Here is an 8,267-nt window from a genome sequence, read left to right on the forward strand (position 1 = left end):
TTGACCTTTCTGTCCTAGGCCTCCTCCATTGTCATAGTGAGGCTAAATGTATATTGGAGGAACAGCATCTCATATTTTGCTTGGACAGCTTGCAACCCAATGGTATGAATATTGATTTTTCTTGAAGTTACTTGAAGTAACCCCTGCATTCCCTCTCTCTCCCTTCCTCCCCCACCCAAGTCGCACCAGCTTCTCGTTCTCACCTAGCAAACAGCTAGGTAACAATGGTCTGTTTCCTTTATCATCGTTACTTTTTTGCATATCTTTCTTTCATTTGTTCTATGTATTTCTCTCTACATCACCGTTTATATCTCTTGTTTACCTTTCCCCTGACCCTCAGTCTATAGAAGTGTCTCAACCTGAAACGTCAGCCATTCCTTCTATCTAAAGATGCTGCCTGTCCAGCTGAGTTACCCCAGCATTTTGTGCCTAAATTGATAATCATGTCCGTTTGAACACAATGAACACCTATGTTATCTGTACAACTGTCTAAAGCGATGTTCATTAAATCTCACACTCTGATCGTCTAAAGAACCATCAAGTGAAAGAAGCCGGCTTGCTGTTTTCGCCAGTACAAGATCTTTGAAGAGTGGCGCAGCTAGTCGAGGCGCTGTCTCACAGCATCAGAGACCCGGGTTCAATCCTGCCTTCAGGTGCTGTCTATGTATGGAGATTGTACATTCTCTCTGGGTTTCCTCTGGGTGCTCAGCTTTCCTTCCATATCCCAAAGACATGTGGGTTAGTAGGTTAATTGGCCCTCTGTAAATCGTCCCTAGTGTGTAGGAAGTGGATGCAACAGCGGGACAATGGGACAATATATAACTGGTGCAAAGGGGTGATCTTTGCACAGATTAAAATGATGGGCCCATTTTCTTATAGCTTTGACACTTCATTTTGATTAATTGATTGAGGGAAACAGCTTGGAAATAGGCCCTTCAGCCCACTGAGTATACTACCCACCCCACTAATGTGGAACATGCATCACCTGTGTGCATGTAGCTGCTGTGAGCATGCAGGACTGAATAATGATCATGCATCTGCACACTTTGGATGGCTCTTTCTGCTGACTGGTTAGCACATGACAAAAGCTTTTCACTGTACCTTGGTAAACGTGGCAATAAACTGAACTAAACTAAGCTCAACTAAACTAGACTAGACTAAACTAAAACGTTCATTCAATTTTTAGTTTTCTTTAGTTTGAAAATAGGCCCTTCAGCCCACCGAGTCCATGCCGACCAGAGATCACCCATACGCTAGTTCTATCCTGCACATAAGGGACAATTTACAGGATCCAATTAACCTACAAACTTGCATGTCTTTGGAATGTCGAAGGAAATCAGAGCACACAGAGAAAACTCACAGGGTCACAGGGAAAAAGCACAAACTCAGTACAGACAGCACCCAAGTTCAGGATCGAGCCAGAGCCTCTGGCACTGTAAGGCAGCAACTCTACCACTGCGCCACTGTGCCGCCCCTAAACTAAACAAAACATGGCACTGGTGATCACTCACTCAATGGCAAAAGTTGGCAATGGAAGAGGCACGAAGGACCAGGGTCTGAGAACGAGCCAACGTTTCACAGTGGAGAATGTAAGCTAAGTGCCTGGAACCATTTCAAATTCAGCTAATCATCGATCACATTAAAACACTGCCTGTTCAGCTCATTATACAGCGTGCTACAAAAGCAAGGGCAACCCTAGTCAGCAAGTGCAACCAGTAAATTATTTCCAAGTCTATTAAGTGAATATTAAAAAGCGAGCACTCCGATTCTTCATCTGTCCCCCTTTCTAGAATATTCCTAATTTGTCCATTTCCCATGAATTATGGCAACAATAGAACTGTGGCCTCAACCAACTGAGGATTATGAGGATCCTTGTTTAGTTTAATTTAGTTCAGAGATACAACATGGAAACAGTCCCTTCAGCCTTCGGCCCATCGAGTTCACACCGATCATCGATCATCCGATTACACTAGTTCTATGTTATCCTAGGTATCACATCAGATTTACTAGAATGTTGCCTGGGTTTCAGCAACTAAGTTACAGAGAAAGGTTGAACAAGTTAGGGCTTTATTCTTTGGAGCGCAGAAGGTTAAGGGGGGACTTGATAGAGGTTTTTAAAATGATGAGAGGGATAGACAGAGTTGACGTGGAAAAGCTTTTCCCACTGAGAGTAGGGAAGATTCAAACAAGGGGACATGACTTGAGAATTAAGGGACTGAAGTTTAGGGGTAACATGAGGGGGAACTTTACTCAGAGAGTGGTGGCTGTGTGGAATGAGCTTCCAGTGAAGGTGGTGGAGGCAGGTTCGTTTTTATCATTTAAAAATAAATTGGATAGTTATATGGATGGGAAGGGAATGGAGGGTTATGGTCTGAGCGCAGGCATGTGGGACTAGGGGAGATTATGTGTTCGGCACGGACTAGAAGGGTCGAAATGGCCTGTTTCCATGCTGTAATTGTTATATGGTTATTATATGGTTACTCCTTACACACCAGGGACAATTTATATAAGCCAATTTAGCTACAAACCTTGGACTGTGGGAGGAAACCGGAGTACCTGGAGAAATCCCAGGCGGCTATGGGGAGAAGGCACAAACTCCGCACAGACAACACTTTGCAAATACCCAATTTGTAGTCTGGATGGAACCTGGGTCTCTGAGGCAGCGACTCTACTGCTGCGCCAATGTGCCCCTCCGGGTCTTGGCACAATGATAAAAATGGTCTTCTTCAACACTGTAACGAGAGATGAACATGAGCGAATGATTTATTATTAAACTTCATCGCTAATACAGTGAACACACAAGCCCAGAAGACTGATGAACAGAAACTAGCATCAAAATCAAACCTGTGTAGAAATGATCGATAATACTATTAAAATCTATTGCAAGCAATCATAAAACATTAAGCCAGGGGCAGGTCGGTTAAGCACCTCAATACAAAACGTATTGAAGCTTCACTCAGCGTCCATTGAAAAGGACTCAATTTTCTTCCCTCTGCCGTTGATCAGCTCTTGAATTGTTTTGCAAGTGGTTTGCCATCTGCATTAGATGGTGGGCCCTGAGGTACCTGTATCGAGAGAAAGCAGAAGAAATAAGAACATGTTCAGCCCATGCAACCTGCCAGGGGGGGGGCATGGTGGCACAGCGGTAAAGTTGCTGCCTTACAGCGCCAGAGACCTGGGTTCAATCCTGACCATGGGTGCTGCCTGTATGAGTTAGTATGTTCTCCCCGTGACCGCGTGGGTTTTCCCCGGGTGCTCGGATTTCCTCCCACACTCTAAATACGTACAGGTTTGTTGGTTAATTGGCTTCTGTAAATTGTAAAATTTGTCACTAGTGTCAGATAATGCTAGTGTACGGGGTGATCACAGGTAGGCGCAGACTTGCTGAAGAGCCTGTTTCCACGCTGTATCTCTAAAGAATAGAATAAAGTCTAAATAAAACCTCCCAACACTGCTCCTTTCCTCAATAAGATCTTGGCTGATCGGATTTTGGCCACAGTTCCAGCTTTTGGTTTTATCCACACAACCAGTGACTTCCCAATAGGCAGCAACTCTATCGCTGCACCACTGTGTTGCCCTAACTAAACTATACTGCTATAAGTAGCCATGTGTCTCAGTGGTAATGATTTTGCTCTCAGGCTGATGGCCCTGGGAGCCCTGAAGTGTGTGATGAACAATACAATGCATGTTGGAACTGACAGCAAGCCAACAACACATTATGTGCCATTCCTCCCATCCATACAATGAACGAGCACTTGCGCTCCCAATAATGGATGAATTATAGGGTGAAAATGATTCGTTGGCTGACTGTTCATTCACAGGTTTGCACTGTCAATGTTGCATAGACTGAGGCATTTCATCAGAAGTGTCATTATCATTATCTGTGACATTTATGTCATCTGACTTGACAGACGACAGTATTACACAAGTAACGAAGTGCGGTGGGGGAAAGAGTTTCTGACTGCGCCTGCAATAGCAGGAAGCTGGAAGCCTTAGCCATCTCTCTGCTGTTATGCAGATTTATAATTTTTACTAAAAGTTTTAGTTTAATTTATTGCTGCCATGAGTATCTGTAATTGTAATTGTAATTGTAAATCTTTATTGTCATTTCCTGAGTATTCGCATACCCAGAGGACACAAAAAAACGTTGCTCAACCAGTGTCCATTCAGTTTGCATTAAAAAATAAATAGGAATTAAAATTAAAAAATACATGTCATGAACAAATTTAACGAGGTACAGTGAAGGGACAGTTATTGTGACATGCCTTTAAGTCAGTGGAAAGCCTATACATGGTTACAATCAAGCTGTCCACAGTGGACAGATAAGGATTTAGTGCAAGATAAAATTTAGTTTAGTTCATTATTGTCTCATGCACTTAGGTACAGTGAAAAGCATTTTTTTGTTGTGTGCCTCCAGTCACTGAAAAGACTATGTATGATTACAATCAAGTCATCCACAGTGTATAGATACAGGCCTCTTCGGATTGTTTACCTTGTCGTGGTGAAGAGGCTTGCGAGCCCCAATGATTCAGAAAGCAATGCCATCGGAAGTACCAGCTTCTGGTAGGGCCTCCCATGGCGGCAAGGTCGAGGATGAGGGTCCAGACTAAGAATGATCCAACCTACAAGACCTCAATGGCGGAACAGGCAGACAAAGTTATCTTGACCTCAATGGCTGTGAAGGCGGATGAAGGCTGCAACAGATCTATCAGCTCCAATCGTCTTGGTTCCCTTGCCATTGGAATAAGTTGATTGATTTGTGAAGGACCGTGTGCTTCGTGGAGTGTAACATCAAGTGCACGTTAAACAAACACACGCACAGGCGTCTTTGTTCTGTGACGAGTAAAGCCAGGGTTGGACTCATAAGCCACCTGAAAGTCCATAAAAATAACAGAACGTAGACAATCATCCGCGACCTCAAGGGATAGCCACGACGATAGATGCAGGACGAAGGGAATAATGTTTAGTGCAAAATAAAGTTCTGCAATGTCCGATTAGTTCATAAGTTCATAATTTCATAAGTTCATGTTCATTTATTGTCACATACACCAACTGGTGTAGTGAAATTCACTGGCCAGGTCAGTCATACAATTAAACAAGCAACAAACTCAAAAAAACACATTTTGACATAAACATCCATCACAGTGACTCCTGCACATTCCTCACTGTGATAGAAGGTGAAAATAAAGTTCCAAGTCCTTCCCTTGTTCTTCCTCGGTCGGAGGCCTTGAGCCCCCCATTGACGGGACGATCTTGACTAAAGATCTTGATTAAAGATAGTTTGCAGGTCTGCAATGAGTTAGATGGGAGACCAGGACTGTTCACTAGTTGATCATAGGATGGCTCAGTTGCCAGATAACAGCTGGAAAGAAGCTGTCTTTGAATATGGAGGTGTGTGTTTTCAAACTTCTGTACCTCTTACCCAATGGGACAGGGAGAAGAGGGAGTGTCTGAGGTGAGACTGGTCCCTGATTAGGCTAGTGGTCTTGCTGAGGCAGCGTAAAGTGGAGATGGAGTCAATGGAAGGGAGGTTTGTTTGCATGATGGTCTGAGCTACATCCACAACTCTCTGCAATTTCTTGCGGTCTTGGAAGGAGTTGGTCCCAAAACCTGCTGTGATGCATCCCGATGAAATGCTTTCTATGATGTATCTGTTGACCTGTAGAATATACAAACGTTTTTACAAGACAGCATTGGTGAGAGGGGCAAAGTTTAAAGTAGATCTATGGGGTGATGTTTTTACAAAGAGGGTGGTGAGTGCCTGGAACAGGCTGCAGTCGGTGATGGTGGAGTCAAATATATTAGTGGTGCTTGAGAGACTTTTGGATAGGCCCATGGATATGGAGGGATATGGATTATGTGCAGGTAGATAAGAAATGCTCTTGGCAATATGTTCGGCAAATGGTCTGTTTCCATGTTGTATCTCTTAAATTAAAACTAAAAGTTAAAACCTAATTCCCCCCCCCCCAAAAAAATTCAGTCGATTTCAAATAGATTTTATTTCGGAGTCACGTGAGATAGTATCTCACGCAGTGTCTCACGTAGTGCAACAGCGACAGACGGGGGTGGAGCGCTCCCGTGGCAAAATTGATACGGACCAACAAGGTAAGGAAAATTATATTGAAGTTGTATTTCTTCCCCTGCTGTGCTTTATGTTGCAGCACGTTGGACAAGGGGAAGAAAAAACGGACACCTGGACCGCAGGCTGCGGGAAACCAGGTAGGTCCCGGCAGCCGACAACCATGGACGCCCAGCGGCTCCAGGACCGCAGGCTGCGGGGAACTAGGGAAAGTTCCGGCAGCCGACAACCATGGGCAAACACCAGCGGCTGCAGGCTGCAGGGACCACAGGCTGCAGCGGATCCAGGACCGCAGGCTGCAGGGAAGGTTCCGGCAGCCGACAGCCGACAGCCGGGGACGACCGGCGCAGGCTGAGCCCAGCACCGCGAGCTGTATACCCAGAAACAGCACAGCGGGCTGCAGGCAAGCAGAACAGGAGTCGGTCCGGCCGATACTCAGGGAGTCCAGCCAGGAGGACGCACTGCCCAAGGGCAGTGGAAGTGACCATTGGAGTAGTTACTAAGGTCCACTTACCGACTCCAACTCTGCCAAGCTGAATCCAGCGCCATGAGTCGTACAGCTCAAATCAGCGCAGCAGGCTGGAGGCAAAGCCCAGCAGGATTCAGCCCAGCCGATCATACTCATCTGAGTCCGGCCGAGGGGGCGCGCTGCCCGAGTGCAGCAGAGGTCCGCCTGTGACTTGCTCCGGGAGATGGAGCAAGCTCACTATGGGAGTCTTCGCACTCCCACAACAGCACCTTATCGAGGGCTGTAAAACAATGCATCTCCCTCGACAGAGGAGAGCATTGTGGACCAGGGCTGGGCTGGTCCTGAAGAAGGGGAAGTGGCTGAAGAAAACAGCAGTGTGCAGGGGGTGCAGAATCCTAAGCAGCTACTGGGAGTGATCACCAAAATTACGGATCAACGAAAAGTACCATTGCAGACCAAGCTGGTGGCCAGCATCGACTACCTGTACTTCCATCCTCTGCAGGAACAGGTAACGGAATTACAGAGAAGTATAGGCCTCCTGTGAACTTTACTTCATTAAATATGCCTGCAGCAAACAATGCGATCTGGGGGTACAGTGGGACTGTCACAAAAACCCAGGATGTCAAACGACAGAAGATTTAAAACTTCTGACAGCGGGCATATCATTGGTTGCTCGCCTAGATGATGGTACAGAGATGACAGCAGGATTGACAATACCCACTATGAAATCAATTCCTTGCGAGAGCACAGTAAACCTGCACTAAACCCCAAATTTGCAAGGTTGTGAGAAACAGCTGCAACACAACCAGGGGGGAAACAAGTAAAAAAGCTCAACAAAGAGTTTAAAGCCATCGGGCTCATAACAGCATCATCAGCAACTACTGCACCCCTATGCAGCCACCAGCAGGTATCAACACCAGGACGCTGGTGAAAGCATGAGGGCCGCGCAGCACCACAAAGGCCCTTTTTTTAAACCAAGGCCCAGAGCGACCCTCATGGAAAATGTGCCAACCCCGCACTCCGGCGCCTCTTCCGCAGAAGAGGCTGAAATTGAAGAAAGGGGCGTACCACCGGCAACCAGGGAGGTAAGTGGATCTGGTTCCTTCCAGAACACAAAGTTGTATGACCTGTACTAACAGGGAGAATATTAAACTTGTTTTGGGAGACATGGAGGGATCATTGTCGATACCTAAAATTTAACTGGATGGGGCAACTATGGCAGGGCATAGCGTTGCCTAATCAGCTAACTTCAGCCCCAAGACTGTTCACCAAGATATTAAAACTGGCCTTGGCAATATTAGAAACAAAAACATATTGTCATGGCATATCTTGATGATATATCAATTGTGGGGAAAAACCCTGGATCTAGCTAAATCAGCAGTTTTAGCTACCAAACATTGGGTGAAACTCTGGGGTCATCTCCATCCAGATAAATCTAAGTTGACGACGTCCACAACTATGGACTTTCTGGGATTTACAATTAACGTTACCGTATGTCTGTAAAATTGCCAAAGAGTAAAGCAGACTTGGTGGAAGCCTACAACACAATTAATTATTACAAAATAAACCATCTATTAGACAGGAGACAAGGGTAATTGGAAAACGAGTAGCAGCATTTCCAGCTACTCAGTTTGGGCCTTGCATCATTAAAGCTCAAAAAGCGCAAAAGTGCAAGAGCAAAAACACCTTGCAGGTCACTTTGATCGACCTATACAGTTA

The 8,267-nt window shown here is 45.5% G+C and overlaps 1 long non-coding RNA gene across 1 annotated transcript; it reads right to left on the reverse strand.

The window, feature by feature from the left end:
• Positions 1-322: 322 nt before the first annotated feature.
• On the reverse strand, positions 323-8,066 carry LOC129701508 (uncharacterized). Its single transcript, XR_008724210.1, has 3 exons — positions 6,594-8,066; positions 4,493-4,871; positions 323-3,065 (listed from the first exon to the last, which is right to left on the reverse strand). It is a non-coding gene; the product is annotated as an uncharacterized LOC129701508 (long non-coding RNA).
• Between the last annotated feature and the right edge of the window lie 201 nt (positions 8,067-8,267).

Source organism: Leucoraja erinacea, chromosome 11, assembly GCF_028641065.1.
Source record: "Leucoraja erinacea ecotype New England chromosome 11, Leri_hhj_1, whole genome shotgun sequence".
NCBI classification, from domain to species: Eukaryota; Metazoa; Chordata; class Chondrichthyes; order Rajiformes; family Rajidae; genus Leucoraja; species Leucoraja erinaceus.